At 36.9% G+C, this 19,336-nt stretch overlaps 1 protein-coding gene across 23 annotated transcripts in view; it reads left to right on the top strand.

Moving 5' to 3' along the window:
• Window positions 1-880: 880 nt before the first annotated feature.
• Window positions 881-19,336, top strand: part of PLAGL1 (PLAG1 like zinc finger 1) — a 50,893-nt gene continuing 32,437 nt past the window's right edge. For 8 of the 23 annotated variants that reach the window (XM_036316982.1, XM_036316975.1, XM_036316976.1 and 5 more), the window contains exons 1-3: window positions 881-1,192; window positions 5,860-5,930; window positions 14,996-15,037. The gene's annotated coding sequence lies outside the window, so the exon portion shown is untranslated. Of the gene's footprint in view, window positions 1,193-1,307; window positions 1,518-1,576; window positions 1,597-5,701; window positions 5,766-5,859; window positions 5,931-6,308; window positions 6,370-6,778; window positions 6,829-13,852; window positions 13,997-14,995; window positions 15,038-19,336 lie in introns of those variants that run through there. The other 15 variants (XM_036316990.1, XM_036316987.1, XM_036316988.1 and 12 more) reach the window with 11 other exon arrangements.

Genomic DNA, 19,336 nt, shown 5'->3' with positions numbered 1-19,336 from the left:
ATAGGATTGAGACGGAATGTCTGAGGGATAAGGCGGGGCAGAGAACTGGTCAATGTTCCAGCGCCCTCAGCCAACAGTAACAGAGGCGATGGAAACTGGGAGGCTGCGGTGCAGATGGGTGGAACGTGCTGTTAGCCGCGTCTTTCAGAGCTGCGAGGCCCTGAAATATGCAGTGCATTCCTTATCTTCCCCAATCTCTTTACTTCGTGTTTATAGGGCTCTTAGGAATGTATATCTGGTAAGGAAGAAATAACCGCCGGAGGTTTGCTTCCGTTTCTTTTTCTTAAATTCAAAAACATTGGACCGTTTTAAAATTGCTCCCGGCATACATAGTATGACCGCCAAACTATACAATTGTTTCCATCTAATCCCTCTGTGCCTTCGTGCCTTCCTCTGTCAGACGGGAACAACGGTCTTGCTCAGGGGTTCTCGTGAGAGGCACCTTTTTGCCCGTCAAGGGCTGAGACCAGGGCCTCGCTCACAGCTAGTGGTCACAGCGAAGCTGCCGTTGCTCAACGCTGCTCCGGTACGAGCAAGAGCAAGCGTGTGGCCTGCGGTCCTGCCCCCCTCACATCTGCCCGTTTCTCGGTTAGGATCGGGCTCTGGGCGGATCATCCCGGCGGGGACCTCGGTGCATGTTTGTCGTGACCGTGGGGGCTTCGGGCCGCCTCGGGTTTACCTGCGCCAGCGCGGCACCTGGACGACCTTGGCGTTGCGCGCACGCATGACTCCATCGGCCAGGCGTCTGGGCGCCGGTCCCGCTCCCCCGCCCAGGCCGCCGACCCCCGGCTCCCCAGCGGGGCCTCCTCCTGCCACGTGACGCCCCCGCCGGGGGCCCCAGCGCCCTCCCGCCCTCCCTCCCCGCAGACGCGCCGTTCCGGCTCGGGCTCCGCCTGCACGGCCTCCCCTCTGCAGCCATCCTCGCGGCTGCCAAGCGGCAAAGCCCACGGCATCTGCCACTTGTCACTCAAGCCGTCGGCACCGCCCCGAGCCTTGATTTAGGCGCGGCCGGGCGGATTCTGGCCTCACTCTCCTGCTGGACAGACGGCCACACGGACGGGGCGGCTCTCCAGCTCAGCTCAGCTCAGCTCAGCGGGCATCGCGCGGCACTTCCCCGGCTTTGCCGTCATGGCCGCAGTGGCGACAGCCTGAGCTGCCTCGCCTGAGTTCCGCGGGACTCTCGACCCGAAGGGTAGGTGGTCAGTGCCCGTGGCCAGGCTCCGTGGCCAGGCTCCGTGGCCGTGGGGCCCGCCACGGGGCTGGGGTGGCGGCGGGCGGCGGGCGGAAGGCGGCGGCATTGCCGCGGAGCGGAGCGAGGACCGGGCTCCGTGCCGCGCCAGGGAGGGTGTGCCGCCCGCGCCGCGGACGGGAAGGTCCGCGCTCCTCGGCTCCTCGGGACCGAGCGAGAAACTCCGACCGATTGTCACCGGGCGAGCCCGTCGGCTAGACCCCGCAGTGCTGTCGCCAGGTCGCGTTTCTCGCCCCTTTGGGAAGCCTTCGCGTCTATTGGGCATGCAGTAAGTAGACTCGCTGTTCGAAACCTGGCGCTCCAAACTTGCCCAAAGGCCGAAAAGATCATTGAAAAGTCCGTTAAAAGTAAGAACACGAGCTGTTTGCAGGTTTGTAAATGCATTATAGAAAGTAGGATTCGTTTTATGCTTTCATAGTACGGACCTACCCGCTAAGCTCCTAAAATGTCTCTCGGTTCGGATAAGTGATCATGTAATTTTTGTTACTTAGTTTCAGCATCAGACTGGAGGGACACCGGTGAGGATTTTTACTTCTTAATAAATATACTCCTGTAATTTTGACTTTTTTCCCGCCCTCCCAACAAATGTGTTACTTTTATGTTTCAGGAACCCAATAAAAAAATTAAAAATAGAAACACTCAACTTAGGTCCTCCTCCTTCCAGGAATCCTTCCCTCCCCCGTCCCTCCCCAGGCACGATCCGAGGCCCCTCCTGTGAGCTTTCTGGGGCCCCACCGAGGTCTTGGTCCCTAATGTCCTCCCCACCCCACCCCACCCCACCCCCACGCCCGTGTATTAACCCATCCGTCTGGCTCAGAGCCCAGTGGATCCTCAGCACATGGTAAGTGATTAATACTGTTTAACGACCGAAGGAAACGATAAAACGGCCTTATGTTTCATGGTTTTAGCTCTAACATTAAAGAGTGGTAAAATTAGATAAGAATATTTGTTCAAAAGTTAAGGATCTGGAAAAGCTGACAACAGCCGATGCCCCTGTTCCACGTCCTCTCAGATATTTAGTCTCTAGAGCAGCGGTTCTCAACCTCTGGGTCGCGACCCCTTTGGGGGTCCAACGACCCTTTCACAGGGGTCGCCTAAGACCATCAGAAAACACATATATAATTACATATTGTTTTTGTGATTAATCACTATGCTTTAATTATGTTTAATTTGTAACAATGAAAATACATCCTGCCTATCAGATATTTACATTACGATTCATAACAGTAGCAAAATTACAGTTATGAAGTAGCAACGAAAATAATTTTATGGTTGGGGGTCACCACAACATGAGGAACTGTATTAAAGGGTCGCAGCATTAGGAAGGTTGAGAACCACTGCTCTAGAGCGATGTTTTTCAAAGTTTGGAGCCCATTTTTGTGGGTCTGAAATCAGTTACGTGGATAATGATCAGGACTTGGAAACACGAATTGACAGAGAATAGAAAAATATGGGAATGTATATCAGGTCATAGGGTATTTCGTGGAAAAAAAAAATTTCCTCTCAATTTTATACATACACACAGATGTGTGTCATGATGTAAAACGTCATTCTTTAGTATGTATGAGTCATGGTCAAAAAAGTTTGAAAGCCACTGCCCTAGATAAATGTTCATACATATACACAAGAAGACGTGTAGAAGAAGGTTTGCTGTTGTGTTGTTTTAATACCCCCAAAGCTGGAAGCAACCTTTACGTCCATCTGATAGAAGAAAGGTAAATTGTACTCTAGTCATAAAATGAAACCCACCCAGTACAGTGGTGAACAAAGTAGTTTTGTATTTTAACATAAATGCATCTCAAAGTTGAGCCCCCCCAAAAAAAGCAAGTTGTTGAAGAATACTGTATGATATCATCTATGTAAAATTCAGAACCTGATGAAATAAAGCTGTTCTTAAGGATGCATGCATAGGCATTAAAAGTAGTGAAGAAATTAATACCATAAAAGTCAAGTTAGTGGTTATCTCCTGGGGGAGTCGGGGGGGGGGTGCTGTGAATGTGAGGGGACACACTGAGGGCTTCGGGGGTGCTGGAAATGTTTTGTCTCCTGATCTGGGCAATGGTTACATGGGTGTTTTTGCTTTATAACTCTTTGTTAAATGATACATACGTCTGTATATTAAATCCCCCCCCCCTATATATTAAAATACGGACATCTCAGAATGAAGAAACATGAAGCCAGGACTCTAGTCTATTATTCATATTTTCCAGCTGCTCTTTTAAAAAAAAGCCATAATCAGGGAGAGGTATCTAGGAAATTTAAATATCAGAAATATTTCATAAATGTTATGGTAGATACAACAGTGTTCATAAAATTTTTAAATGTTTTAGATCCTAAATAACAATATTTTAAACAATATTTAGAATAAAATTAAAATCATTCACAGATAATAAATTCGCATTTTGGTGTGTTTTCTAAAATGCAATTTTTGTGTATTTTTTTTACAAAACTGCAATTATATTTTATATAGTAATTTAAATTTAAACAAAGTCTTTTATGAAAAATCAAAGATAGAAAAAACATAACAAAAACATAACAGACCTTCATCAGAGATTTTAAAATACTAACATGTTGTCATACTTCAAAAAGTTCAGTTCCTCAGTCACTTTAGGCTACATTTCAAGTGCTCAATAGCAAGTGTGATTAGTGGCTATTATATTTTATGATATTATTTTACATTATACTATATTGTTTAACAGAACATTTCCATCATTGCAGAAATTTCTATTAGAAAACATTGTTTAAGATACAAACCCTTTGTTGGTTAAATAAACTGCGGACAATCTTTTCTTTGTGTTTTTGTGTCTTAAGATAGTCTTCTCTACTATTAGGGTAATATATTTTGAAATTCTTTTCTAAAAAAATTTGAAGTTTGTATCTTTTACATATTTAGATCTTTAATTTACCTGACTCATAAATGTGTATATATCAATGTATAGTTGTTATGTTGTGAGATTAAGATTAATCTGTTTTCTTTTTCCTGCGTGGAGCAGTCCCGGGACCAGTGGTCTGCAGTGCCACCTCCGTCATAAACATATTTCCAGATATGCTTGGGCTTATTTCTGGGCTCTTTATACTGCAAATTCTACAGATTTTTATTTACTATTGCTTTATATTTAGTATATTTTTCAGTTCTAAAAATTAAAACTTTTTTCATTATATTTTTCTTTTTTAATGAGATTTTTAGAAGTATTATTTACTTCCAAACCTGGAAGGTTTTGTGAGTTATCCTTTTGTTACTGGTTTCTAACTTGCATTGTAGTCAGCAAATGAGGGCTCTATGCTACGATTCTTTGAATCTTTGAAATTTGAGAGTTGCTTTATGGCCTCATGGTTACTTTTCCAACTGCTCCTTGAATGATTGAGAAGAATATGTACTCTCAGACTTTTGGGACAAGGTACACACACACACACACACACACACACACACACACACACCAGTACACATATCCATATATATATATCTTAGATTAAGCATAAGAATTCTGGCACTCAAATCTTTTTAACCTTACTAGTACTTTGGTTTGTTTGATCTATCAATTACTGAGATAGGTATAATAAAAACATCACAATAAAATAATGCGTTGTCTCAATTTCTTCTTGTAATTCTGTCACCTTTGCTTTATAAAAGTTGAAAGTATATGCAAGTTCGGAATTACTTTATCTTCTCTGTGAATTGGAGCTTTTGTCATTTTATAGCTGCCTCTCCCAAACGCCTTTTACCTTAAAATCTGTTTTGTTTTATAATGCTGTAGTCACACCTTTCTCTTAGCATTAGCTTAGACTTTCAAAAAGGTAAAATCTGATTGTTTTTCAGTCCACACTGCCAATCTTTGTCCTTTTACTGGGAGCTCTCAGCCCAATTAAGTTTAACATAATTACTGATATACTTAGGATTAAAGTTAGCATTCTGTTTTATGGTGTGGGTTTTTTTTTTTTTGTTTGGTTTTTTGTTTTGTTTTGTTTTAATCCTGTCTTCTTTGTGTGTGTGTGTGTTTTCTTCCTTTGCCACCTTTTGAATTTTTTTCTTATTCCATTTTCCTCCCTCTCAGCTAGTATGAAAATTATATGTTGAGTTCTTTCTTTTAGTCTTTTCCTTTAAATTTTTAATGAATAAACTTAGCTTACTCTAAAGTTTATTAATTCTATTCTTATTACAAATAATTCAAGAAAAAGTTTGCTAAGACTCCAGTTAGTTTCCTGGCTCACATGTTATTGTCATCCAGAGTTTTGGGTCCATCTTGATTTTTTTCTCCTATAAATTTTACATTATTTTTTTCTTTTTATGGATTCTTTGTCATTCTTTCTTGTATCTCAGATTTTTTTTTCTTCCTCGGGTATATATTTTAGAAGCTTGTTTATTCAGAGGCTGTTGATGGCAAACTTTACCTGAAAATGTCTTTATTTTGCTTTCATTCTTGAATAATGGTTTTGCTTGGTATATAATTTCAGGTACACAGTTTCTTTCTCAGCCCTTTGGAGGTATCATTCCATTGACTTTCACTTCAGTGTTACAGTTAGTTCAAATAACTGCTATTTGTTGGTAATCTGTGTGTTGTTGTGTTTTTTTTTGCCGGATTTTAAGATCTCTCTTCTCTTGTGTTCTACAGTTTTACAACGGAGTGTGTCCAGGTGTGGCCATTTCATTTATCCTGGATTGATTGTGTTTCCTGTGTCTAAGGTTAGTGTTTCATCAGTTCTCTAAAGTTTTATCCTTTATTTCTTTCAGTATTGTTTTCCCTCCATTTTTTTTCTTTTCATTCCCTCAGGAACTCTGATTCAACTTCTGTTAAGCTTTCTCATTCTGTCATCCATGTCTTTTAATTTTAATCTAGCTTTTCTATATTTTTGACCATGTTGAATTTTAGGTAATTTTAGACCTGTATTGTGATCTTTGTCTAATTTTTGTTTTCTTCTCCAAATTTACGTACAATAAAAACAAAATAAAATAAAATGTGTGGCTTATTGAAATTTATGCCTGCGTGATCACCACCCTGATAAAGACAAAAAAACATTTTTATCCCTGCAAAAGTTCCCTCCTCTTCCTTACTATTGACAGAACCATTCCTCCCCCCCAGTCAAGTACTCTCCTGATGTCTCTCACCATGGATTATTCTCAGGTATTCTTGAACTGCTTATAAATGCAATCATATAGTTTATTCTTTTTGTGCTATTTTGTTCACAGAATATTTTTTAGATTCATCCTTGTTGCCAGTATAAGTAGTTTTTTGTTTTGGCTTTATAGCAGGGGCTGGCAAACTATGGCCTGTCAGCCCATGCAGCCCAAAACATGTTTTATTAAAATGTTATTGGACATAGCCATGTCCTTTCATGAGCGTTGAGTAGTTGTAACAGAGACCATATATCCCACGAAGCCTAAAATATTTTCTATTGAACTCTTTATGGAAAAATGTTTGGTTTATATGGATATACCACAGTTTATTTATCCTTTCTCTTGTGGATGAATATATGAGTTGTTTTCAGTTTTGGGTCATTATAAATAAATTAATTAATTAAAAATTACCGCAGATGTTCATGACACGGCCCTAAATATATGGAGCTGAACTGGTGGCCTTTGGGTAAGTTGGTTGCATTTCCATGAGTGTTAATGCTAAACATCTTTTTATATCTTTATTGACCAGTCAGACTTGTTTTGTGAAGTTCCCTCAAGGACCTAAAGAGATTTGCCTCTGGTTTCCTCTAAGCTTTATCGTTTTAGTCCTCACAGTTGGGTCTTTGAGTTACCTCCAGCTGGTTTTGTGTTTGGTGTAAGATGGGGGTCAAGATTTATTTTCCACATGGACACCCAGCTCTCTACACATTTATTGAAAAGACCTTTCTTTTCCCATCAGGTTGCAGTGGGGTCTCGGTTAAAAATGAATGATCGTATTTTGGATCCTCTTCTGTACTCTATTCTGTTCCACTTGAAATACTGACCAATTTTCCGTCGGTACCACACTTTCTTAGTTAACTACTGTAGTTTATAGTAAGTCCTGACATACAGTAGTGTAAAGCCTCCACTTTTGTTCTTCTTAAGGACTGTTTTAGCTATTGCATTTCTATATAAATTTTAGAATGAGCTTATTAATGTCTATTTTTTTTTAAAAAAAGTCTACCAGACTTTTGATTGTAATTGCATCAACTCTATAGAACAAATTTTGGAGAATGGGCATCTTAACAAAATCTTCCACTCTATGAACATGGTATGTCTCTCAATTGAATAAGTTTTTCAATTATTTCTAGCATTATTTTGGTGGTTTTAGTGTGGAGAACTTAATGCATTATTAAATTTATTTCTAGGCATTTGATTTATTTATGCTATTGTAAATGTCTTTTTCTTAATTTTATTTTTCAATCGTCTTGCTGGTACCTAGAAATACAATTGATTTTTGTATATCGAACTTGTATTTTGTGACCTTGCTAAATTCACTTTTCAGTTCTGGTAGCTTATAGATTGTTGGGGATTTTATCAATGCACAATCACATCATCTGCAAAAAAGAAATCGTTTTAATTTGCCTTTCTAAGCTCTACTCCTTTTTTCTTTTTCTTGCTTTATTGCACTGGCTGGGAACACTGGAAGGATATTTAACAGAAGTGTTTAAAATGGATATCCTTGTTTTTTTCTAAACTTGAGGGAAGATAATCAGTATTTCACTATTAAAGATAATGTTTACTGTATTTTTTTGTTTTTTTGGTAAATGTCTTTTACCAGATTGAGAAATGTTCTTCTATTCCTGGTTTATTGAGATTTGTTTTCACTAATGGGTATTAAAGTAAAAAATTTATTAAATAATTTTAGATTTATGAAAGAGTTGCAAAGGTAGTATAGAGTGTTCCTATACACCCTTCACCAACCGTCCTCTATGTTAACATCTTACATAACCTGGTACATTTACCAAAATTAAGACATTAACATTGACACAACACTATTAACTAAACCACAGGCTTTATTCAAGATTTCCCACTTTCCCACCAATTTCCTTTTTCTGTTCCAGAATCTAATCCAAATACCAAATTGCATTTAGTTGTCATGTCTCCCTAGGCTACTCCAATCTGTGACAGGTTTTTTAGTTTTTACTTGTTTTTCATGACCTTGCCACTTTTGAAGAGTACTGGTCATGTATTTTGTACAGTGTCCCTCAATTTGGGCCTGTCTGATGTTTTCTTACAATTAGGCCGAGGTTGTGGACTTTGGAGGACGAGTACCACAGAGACAGTGTGTCCTTCTGTTGCCTCCTCTGTGGGGGAACATGATATTCACATCAGCATGTTAACCTGGATCACATAGTTGGATGGTGTCTAGGAGATTTCTCCACTGAAACATCATTGCTTTTTCACTTTCTGTCTGTTCTGTTAGAAGCAAGTCCACACTCATGGGGAGGAGAGGGAAAAGTATCAAATGATTTGAGAACATATGTTAAAACTACCATGGTAATTAGTAAATACTCCGAGGGAGATATTTTGAGGGTTTGCAAATACCCTGTTTCTCCTTAAGGTTGTCCACTAATTTTAGCATTCAGCTGATCTTACCTGCAGCAATTATTGTGGTATTCTAATGATGATTTTCCATTTTCTTCATTCTTTCTACATTTATTAATTGGAATTTTGACTCTGGAGCCAGATTGCCTGGGTTCAGTTCCTAAGTATGCCTCTTCTTACCTCCACAGTGTAACCTTGGGCAATTACTTAATTTCTCTATATTTCAATTTTCTCATCTATAAAATGTAGATAAAATGTCTACCAAGAAGGTTGTTGAGATCATTAAATGAGCTCATACATAGAAAGGGCTAAGAATTATACATAGTCCTAGGGACATAGTTATTTTTTCCTTTCTGTATTTCTTAATGTGGCAGGTTATTTTAATTATTTTAATATATTAATTATTAAATCATCTTGTATTCCTGGGTAAACCTCACACATATTTTTATGATCTGGATTTAACTTGTTTAATTTTTTTCATATACTATTCATATCATACAGTGGCTCTTCTTTTGCCATAGCCCAAGACGTAATGAGTGATAAATTCCTGAAAAAAAGATTACACAAGAGCTTAGCAATTGAGGTGGCAACATTCCCAACTTTCTAGAGCGATTTATATCTGAGTCTTTGGGTAGAGATAGAGATCAAGATAGCTCTTGCAAATGAGCCTTTTTCAATATTGAATTGAGCAAATTCAGAACTTGGCATATATTATGAAAAATGGGCCCTCAACAGGAAATGAAAAATGATCTTAACTTTTCTACATGTTTCACCTTGAACAATGTTTTATTGTAGAGGTTTCAATATTTGGAATATTCTGGAAGATTCATTTGCCAACAATATGTATTGAGTACTTTTGATGTGCCGGGCAATATGTTTTGCTGGTTTGGGATTCTTCTCTGCTCTTGAGCGTATGGGCCGTGTCAGGATCATTTCAAAAGCTGAAGGCAGCCCAACTCGAATCATTCAAGGAAACTCAATGTCTGTTCATTTTTAAAATGTGGGTAACATTGAACTCTATCTTTTCTGTTTGTTTCTTTCACTCCTCTGAGCATCTTGGATTGGGCCCTTATCTCCCTATGTTTTTTCTCCCCATATGTTTTCCTCCCCTTTCTAGCATGGCTAATGACCACTGGGGGTCAGTTCTCTAAAAAAATCCTTCAGTGACATGCCAGGACTTGAGAAAACAGGTCCTTGACAGTGGTCCTTCCCTGTCTAGTCCCAACTTGCTTTCCGAGCCTATAGTCTTATTCCTCAGAGTTAGTCCACTAGCACAGTGGGTCTTAACTACGCGCCAGAATCTGAAATCACTGTACTATGTTTGAGGCTCTGCTTTTACTCATGCCATTTCCTATGCCTTCAGTGGGTTTTCCAAAAAATTTCCAAGCTCTGTTCAGAGGATACTCCTCCGCAACCCTACTAGCTAGATAGGAACTCTGTGATTTGTAATCTGTAGCCCTTGTTAAATTCTTACCTTTCGTCACCAGTCTTTATATCTAAATGTCATTTCCAGTTGGTCAGGTTCTTAGAGATAGGGTTCCATTACCTACCATGATACTTTGCATACAAAGAGCTATTGCTAAATATCTACCATTCTTAAGTACCTTCTATACCTACTATAATTGTACTACAAGTCTTCAAAGTAAGTATTATTGTCCCTGTTTTAAATTGTGAAGAAACTCAGTATCAAAGAGATTAAGAAATTTGCCCAACACCGTATAGTTAGTAAGTGGCAGAACTGGTTTGTCTGATTTAAAAGCTCTTGCTCTTTCTTCTCTGCCATACTACTGTGGTACTAAAAATAAATAGTTGAATAAAATTATTTAATAGACATATTTATGGTAAAAACACACTACCAAAATCGCGTTACTTACATCGTCAGTATGCTGCTTGGAGCCTTTGTTTCCGTGACCAAGCCACTTGATGTGGACTAAATGATGACTAACTAACTACTTTCTTTGGATTTTCCTTCCAAGTTTTTATTTATTCTAATGAGTAAGGTTTGAATAGTCTAATTATTTTAGGGCCAGTGAAACAGTTAGAAACTTAAGCACAATTTGTTTGGTTTCTGTCCTATGTTCAAGTAGAAAATTTTACATTTGCCTAATAACCTTGAAGTAAGGCAACTGATAAGGTAAAAATAGTTAGCTTATATTTTATGAAGTACTTTTTCTCCTACTGAGTTATAAAATACATGGGGGGGGGAGCATATAAAGTGAGGCAATCTTAAATATACAGCTTGATGAATTTATATATATCTGTGTAAGCACTAGATCAAGGTGGGCAGTATTACATCCATCCAGAAAGAAAAATTCTCTCATGCATCCTCCAGCCAGTACCTCCCCTAGAGGTAACACTCTTCTGATTTCCCTCACTGTAGATTAGTTTTGACTATTTTTGAACTTTAAGAATAACCAAATAGTATGTATTGCTTTGTGTCTGACTTTTTTTCATTCTGCATACTTTGTTGAAATCCATCCATGTTGAAGCATGCATACATACTTTGTTGTTTCTCATATATATATATATATATATATATATATATATATATATATATATATATTCTGAGTAGCATTCCATTATTTCAATATACCATAGTTTTTCTTTGGTGGGAGTGGAATGCTGATGATCTCTGAATTGCCTAGGTGGGGTCCTTATTTCCTTTTCTTAAAGAATAAAGCATGGTTTGCAGTCAAATAGCTTATCTTCTAGTCCTATTCAATCTCAGTAGTGGAAAAGCCTTCCTTTATTTTATCCCATCTAGGTTTCCTTTGGTCCAAATTGGCAATGTCCTGTTGGTATAATCCCAAATCTATTTCTGGCTTTTGCAGATTTAGCCTATTAATTCCAATCTCATTGTGGAATGATTATCTAGCCACACCTTCTCCTGGACATGCTTTCTCATTTTTTTGCAGGATGGGTAGATTGAGAATTTTCCCAAATCTTCATGTTCTCCTTATTTTTTGCTTAGGAAATTTTTCTATTTATCTCTCTCCTCTTACATTTTTCTGGAGAAGCCAGGTTACATGCCTCAACACTTTGACTGGAAATCTCTTCAACTAAATATTTGATTTTATCACTTCCAAGTTCTTTCTTCCACTAAATACTAGAATACAATTCAGCCCAATTCTTTGCCAGTTTATAATAAGGATCACCTTTCCTCCAGTTTCCAGTAGCATATTCTTCATTTCCACCTTAGTGAGTCTCACCAGAATCACCTTTAACTTTCCTATTTCTACCAGCAGTCTCTCCAAGGCAATATAGACTTTTCCTGTAAACACCTCCAAACTCTTTCAGCCTCTACCATTACCCAGTTCCAAAGCCACTTCCACATTTTCAGTCATTTGTTAAGTAGCACCACACTTCATAGTATCGAATCTAAATTAGTATGCTTAGGTTGTCATTAACAGAATACCACAGATTGGGCAGTTTAAACAACATAAATTTATTTTCTCACAATTCTGGAGGCTAGAAGTCCAAGATCAAGATACCAGCAAATTCAGTTTCTGATGAGACCTCTTTTTTTTCTGGCTTACAGATGACTACTGCTTTCTTGCTGTGTTTTCACGTGGTCTTTTCCTCTGTGCTTGCTTGGAGAGGGTGGCCACTGGTGTCTTTTTATCTTTTTATAAGGACACCAGTCCTGTTGGATTAGGGCTCTACCCTTAACCTCATTTAGCCTTAATTACCTCCCCAAAGGACTTATCTTCAAATAGTCACACTGGAGGTTAGGGCTTCGACATATGAATTTTGAGAGACCCAATTCAGTCCATAACAATGGGTCTTGTAGAAGCGCATGTGGCAGTAAAGTATTGGGGCTGAATACAAGCTACTTTAGTAACTACTCTCATTATGCCATGGTTTTTAAAGCATACTATTAGCATTTATAACGCAACTAGTTTAGTTTAGCTCCCGCTGGAGATTTTGAGAGCTTGTATGAAGTAGAACTATTATGTTAATTCTGTCTGCACTTCTGTGAAGCAGAAGTCAGTGTCATACATTTTAAGGGTAAGACCTTGTCGCATTCAAAGAGATGCTTAAAATTGCAATCTAGAAAATTGCTTTTAAACAGCTGGGGAAAGACGTTCATATTCTCAGAGGACGTAATTTAGGAAATCATTGTGAGGTTTTAAAAATCTGCATTATATAGGAAAAGTGTTGATTTTTCTTTCACCTTTCTGGGGATATTAACATAATACAATACAGATCCATACATAATCTTTAGATATTGTAAATTAAAAATTTTCCAGTAAACTTTATGGTTTATATCTTGTTGTTGTGATTTACCTATTTGTGTTAATTCTAGTTTTCCCTCAGTGTTGGAGAAGTAGGTGATGGAAATGTTCTAACTTTAAAGCATGAACAGATTACTCAGATTCCTAAAAATTAGAGTAGATGGTATCTCTGTGTGTATCTAAAACAAGAAGGAACATTTAATTTTTTTCTATTAGGCTGGCAACTCAAAATATTTTGTAATTACCTCACTGAATTTCCCTGCCCCCTCAAAATAGGAAGAAAGAGGAGGAAAGACTTGGTTGGTTGGGATATTTTGGAGGGGATTGATTAGAGGTTGTATATATTGAAGATGTGTTTATTTCACGAATTCTCTCTTAGAAGCTCTCAGCTATTTAGAGGCCAGCATCTCTATTTCTGTAATTGTTTTAATGGGTGGAGGTGGTGGAGTAGTCTATTCCATCTCTTGCCTGGCTATTTTGTCAGGAACAGCTAATGTAGAGCTAATAGCAGCAAAGGCAGCAGCATCTGACCCCCCTATTCAGAACACAGACAGATGAATAGCAAATAGTTCCTTCTGAACTGTCCCTTCCTGGTCCCCATTTGTAAGGGGGCATTTTATCTTAGCCACATAGGAGTGGAGAGTGGAAGATTTGCTCTGTTTGGGAATGGGGCAAGTCTTTCTGCCCACTTCCTCCATATTACAAGTCTGTCCCATACCCCCTTCTTACTAATTTAGCTTCCTAGGTAGAGCTAGGGAGGGAAAATGTGCTGACCACCAAAGTTGAGTGTCATGTCTTGACAATTATAATTCCCATCATAAAGTCCCATTGTGATATAGAAATCAGTTTCTTATGTGTTTGCTCATAGCAAGTTTGTATCAATGCTAGGTTTTCTGACCTGATGGAGGTATTGGGACCATGCCACCTCTCTCTGAATGATGCCCTTACCGTGTTACCATGTAATAGGAACAACTGAGAAACTATGAGATCTAACCATGATGAAGGGCTGGCAGCTTTGGGCCCACAATCCAGGTGATCAGGTCAAATGCTGGCTGTTCTACTTCTTAACTATCTGCTATAGGGAAAGGTTTTATTCTTTCTCAGCCAAAATTTTCTTATTTGGACAAAGGGGATAAAACCTCCTATTCTCAGGTTGTTGTGACAATTAAATAATATACAGCAAGTGTTATAGATAAAATATTCATAAGTCAAGCAAATTCTTTTTCTCAGTTAAAACTGATGAAAAACAATGAGATAGTCCAAGAAATCGGAGATTTAATGCAGAGAGGATGATATAAGAGAGGAAGGAAGTATAATATTCTGAAAAGAGTACTTTGGGGTAGTCCTTGGGCTCTTGCTTATCTCCAAGGGAAGGTTTGTCTTTACCATCTCAACCTAGTCATCTCTCTTGAGCTTCAGTATCATGATTTTTAAAATGAAGATAATAATGGCTTTGAAGACCTTGATAAGGATAGAGTGGTGGAGATGGGAGCCAGGGGAATGGGTTGAAAAGTGACTAGGTGAGGAAATGAGGATTATCTAAATTTTCTATTCTTTTCAGAGTTAGTCTGGGGATATAGTGGGAGAAGTGGAGGTCAGTAAAGGTTTTGTTAATTAAAGGTTGGGGAATACCAGAGCATGGCATGTTGGGGAGAAGTATCTCTAGTATAAATGGAGAGGGTGATAATATAGAGGAAACTGTTATCAGAGACATATATACAAGTGTTGGGAGTGATGCAATTCTATAGAACTAAATGCACACATATACACACACAAACACAAATTTAATGAGACGGGGGTAATCTCAAAAGACCAGTGGGTTGTATTAATATAAATGTACTGATTGTGATATTGTACCTCGGTTTTGTGAAATGTTACCATTGGGGGGAACTGAGTAAAGGATACTCAAGGTCACTCTTAAAACCCCATGTGAATCTGCAATTATCTTAATGAAATTCAATTTAAAAATGAATATGAAACTATTATATAAAACTAAAATAATTTTTATTTTTACATTTATTTTATTTTTAGGTTGTTCCTCCCTGATTGATAACATAGTCATCATTGGCTTTTGTAAGTTGATATTTTAATTTTTTTATCCTCCACCATGATATTTGCATTTTCTAATTATATGAGAGTACTTTTCTAGAGAACCTGGAGCAAAACTTGTTACCAGAAAATAAACAATAAGATCTTAAGGAAGCAGAATATGTTTTCAATACTCAGATGTAAGAAAAATCTGCTAGAGCTCAAGGTCAGCAGAATTTTGTAGGTTGTAGGCTTGCCCAGATAATTCAATAAGGAAGTTTGAATGCCTGATTTAGAACTTTAATTAGATTATATGTGACTTAAAATAAATTCAAATATTAATCACCTATATATTTCTGTATACTTTATTTTCTTATTTGTTGTTGTTTGATTAGAAGTTCTTTGGTAGAAAAAAAGTGAATCGGTCTTGATACTTTTAGTAAATGGTTCCTAATGCCATTTTGTTATTGAGGACTTGGAGTGTTCTTTCAAAATTTAGTTCTAGAAGCTCCCCTTTTACGAGTTATAAATTAAGGAGCAGAAAGCATGTTGGAGAGTACAAGTTTTAGAACCAAGCACAGCCTGGCTTGAATTCTGGCTGTGATATGGTTAAGTACATGACTATAAACAAGTTAGTGCACCTTTCTTAGCCACAGTTCGTCATTTATAAAATTGAAATAATAATACCTGTGATATTTATGAGGATTAACTGAGGTGATATATCTGGCTATTAGCAGCATTCAGTAACTATTAATCTTTTAAATAATTCTATATTTCTCAGTACTGTAAGCTTGAGACACTAGTAATAAATAATTGTACAATATGCTTTATATAGAAGACTACCTTTTATTACTTATATCCTTATATGTAGTAAATTTTTTAAAAATTATATATTTTTATAGGAGAGAAAATGATTAGGAGACATGGGTTGATCTGCAATAGACTCAGCAAATCACTTTTTTGTATTTTTTTGAGCTTTTACATAATCTCTACATCTTAGCAAAGTGGACAAAAGAAATGAGATAATGTAGATTTGTCAGTACTTACTTGAAAATGTAAAGCACTAATGAAAATGTAAGAAAGCGGAATTTCATAATGAGGGGACTTCCACCATGACTTCCAGCCATGATGTAGTAACAGAAACTGGATTTATGCTCCTGCCTGAGCAGCCAAAAATAAGAGCCCCATAAACTATTATGAAAAAAAGTTTTCAGACATTGAACAACAAGCGACATAAGAAGTGAACCCTGAGAGAAGGGAAACAAATGATGTGCATGAGGCCACAGCATAAGAAGGGGAACCAAACACAGACCAGTGGTCACACTGAATTGCAGTGATAAGAGTAGGGAATTCAGGGAGGCCGAGGCAGCTAGAATTGCAGGATAGAGTCCAGAGAAGAGAAGAGTTCCACAAAGAGAACTCTGGAGATCTTCAGCTGAATGCTAATTAGTGCATGCATGTAAAAGAATTACCCAAGGCTGAAAAAAGAACGACTGGAAGGGAAAAGGTAGCTCACATAGGGCTGGGAAGTGTGTGTCCCCACCACTGAGAGTAGAGAAACTGTGTAATCCAAGTGTATTAGATGGAATGGTCAGAAGGGTTCTGCCTAGTAACAAGGCAGAAGTAGCCCCAGAGTAAAGGTTGCTCTGATCCTTCCTAAAAAATCTTAGAAGGAAGCCATTAAAGGTCATAAAACCTTTTTGTAAAGGGCCAAATGGAAGCTATTTTAGACTTTTCAGGTCATATGATCTCTTGCAACGACTAAGCCTGCTATTGTAATGTAAAAGCAGCCATAGACAATATGTAAATGATGGGGAGGGCTGTATTCCAATAAAACCTTATTTACAGAAATAGTGTGGGCCAGATTTGAACTGTGGGCCATAGTTTATGGACTCCTGTTTTAAAGTATCAAATGGTTTCTAGTAGCTTAATTCCATCCCAGAACAAAGCTCAAGAATATTTAAAGAAATACCAAATATCTAGCACCCAATAAGGTAAAATAAGCAGTGCCTAGTGTTCAATCAAAATTTACCAGATATAAGAAGAAACTGAAAAATTCAATGGTAAAGAGAAAAAATAATCAATAGCAATAGGTCCAGAAATGCCATGGATTTAATAAACAGATTTTAATTAAATTAATCTAATTAAAATTCATAATATTTTAATAAGGAAAACATATTTACTAAACAAAGATGTTAAAATAGTTATAACTATATTCAAGATAGTAGAGGAAAGCATAAAGTTTGTTAAGGATAGACATGAAAGCTATTATAAGACCCAAATTGATTTTCTAGAGACACCATAACATGATGAAAATTACACTGGGTAGGAATAACAGTAGACTAGGCATTGCAGGAAGAAAGATTTTGTGAACTTAAAGACATAGCAACAGAAATTTTAAAAAATGAAACACAAAAATACGGAATAAAGCAAACAGCCCATCAGTAACCTGTGGGACAACTTCAATCAGCCAAATACCCCTGTATATGTGTAATTAGGGTCTCCAAAGGAGGGAAGGAAAAAAAAAATAATACTTGAAAGTCTGCTAAATTTGATGAAAACAATAACCCCACATATCTCAGAAGCTCAATGAAAACCTAGCATGAACAAAAAAACAAAAAAGTAAGAAAATTAGACTAAGGTACACCATAATCAAATAGTTTAAAACCAGTAATAAAGAGAAATATTTTAAAGCAGAGAACAGATACTATAAATTTAGAGGAACAAAGAATGATGTCAAACTTTTCGTCAAAAGCAGTGTAAGCCAGAAAACAGTGGAATAATATCTTTAAAGTAATGAAAGAAAAAACTGTCAAGCTAGAAATCTATAACTAATAAAAATATCTTTTAAAAAAGATAATGAAAATAAAGACTTTCTCAAGTTGAAAGAATATGTTACCATTAGACCCACACCACAGGAAATGTTAAAGGAAGCACCTAGGAAGAAGGAAAATAATATCAGATGGAAATAAGCAACATCAGAAATGATAGCCACCTGGGTAAACGTATAAAATTTAAAAATCTTTAATATTTCATAAAATATAAATTATTGTTTAAATAAAAATAGTAACAATAGAGTTGGGGTTGATAACATGAAATATAAGAAAATAATTGCACAAAGGTCAGGAAGAAAAAAATTGAAATATAAAACCATAAAGTTTTTATATTATATGTGAGCAGGTATAATATCCCTTGAAAGTACATTGTAATAAGTTAAGGATATTATTATAAACACTAAATCAGCCACTGAAACATCAAAACAAAGAGTTATAAGCCAAGAGATAAAATAATAATCAGTCCAAAAGAAGGCAGGAAAAAGGGAACGTAGAACAGATGGGACAAATACAAAACAAATAACAAGATGCTACAATTCAACCTAACAAATGCCAAGAATCACATTAAGTATAAATGGTTTAAATACTCTAGTTAAAAGACAAAGAATGTCAGAGTAGATTTGATAAAACACACACAAGAATTAGCTATATGCTGCCTGAAAAAAATGTATTTCACATATATAAAGGCACAAATAGTTTATAAGCTAAAGGATGGAAAACAGCATATATTTTAGCACTAATTTTTAAGAAATGGTTATATTAATATCATAAAGTAGAAAATAGAAATAACAGCAAAGAATATTTTCAAGAATAAAATTCTTTCATGATAAAATGGTAAATTTCTCAAGAAGACATAATCTTAAATGTTTATGCATCTAATAATAGAGTTTCAGTTTGCACAAGGAAAAGTAGACAAATCCACAATTATAATCAGATTTCAACACCCTCTCTCAGTAGATGATAGATTAAGTAGATAGAAAATAAATAAGGATATAGAAGAATTAAATAACACTATTAACCAACTGGACCTAATTGTTGTTTATAGAACACTCCACTCAACAACAGCAGAATACATATTCTTTTCAAGTGCACTCAGAACATTAATCAAGATAGACCATATTCTGTGTAAGAAAACAAGTCAATTAATTTAAAAGGATTTAAATCATACAAAGAATGTTCCTTGACCATAATGGAATTAAATTAGAACAGAAAGGTTGCTAGGAAAATATCTTTTAACCGAACATCACACTTCCAACTAACCCAGGGACATATTCTGGGCCATAAAAAATTCCTTAAATTTAAAAGGAAGCGTTTTCCCCATTTTAACAAGTTTTACATTGCTTTGATTTTCAACATCAATGCCAACAGCCACCCTTATTGAGTATTTGTTATATGTTAACACTGTTCCAGGTGCTTTATACAAGTTATCTAATTTGACCCTTCACAGACCCTATGAGAAAAGGTACTATTATTATTCCTCTTTTACAGATGAGGAAACTGAGGTTCTAAA

Source organism: Myotis myotis, unplaced genomic scaffold (genome assembly GCF_014108235.1).
Source record: "Myotis myotis isolate mMyoMyo1 unplaced genomic scaffold, mMyoMyo1.p scaffold_m19_p_7, whole genome shotgun sequence".
Classification (NCBI taxonomy): Eukaryota; Metazoa; Chordata; class Mammalia; order Chiroptera; family Vespertilionidae; genus Myotis; species Myotis myotis.
This window is presented reverse-complemented; position numbering and strand designations above follow the sequence as displayed.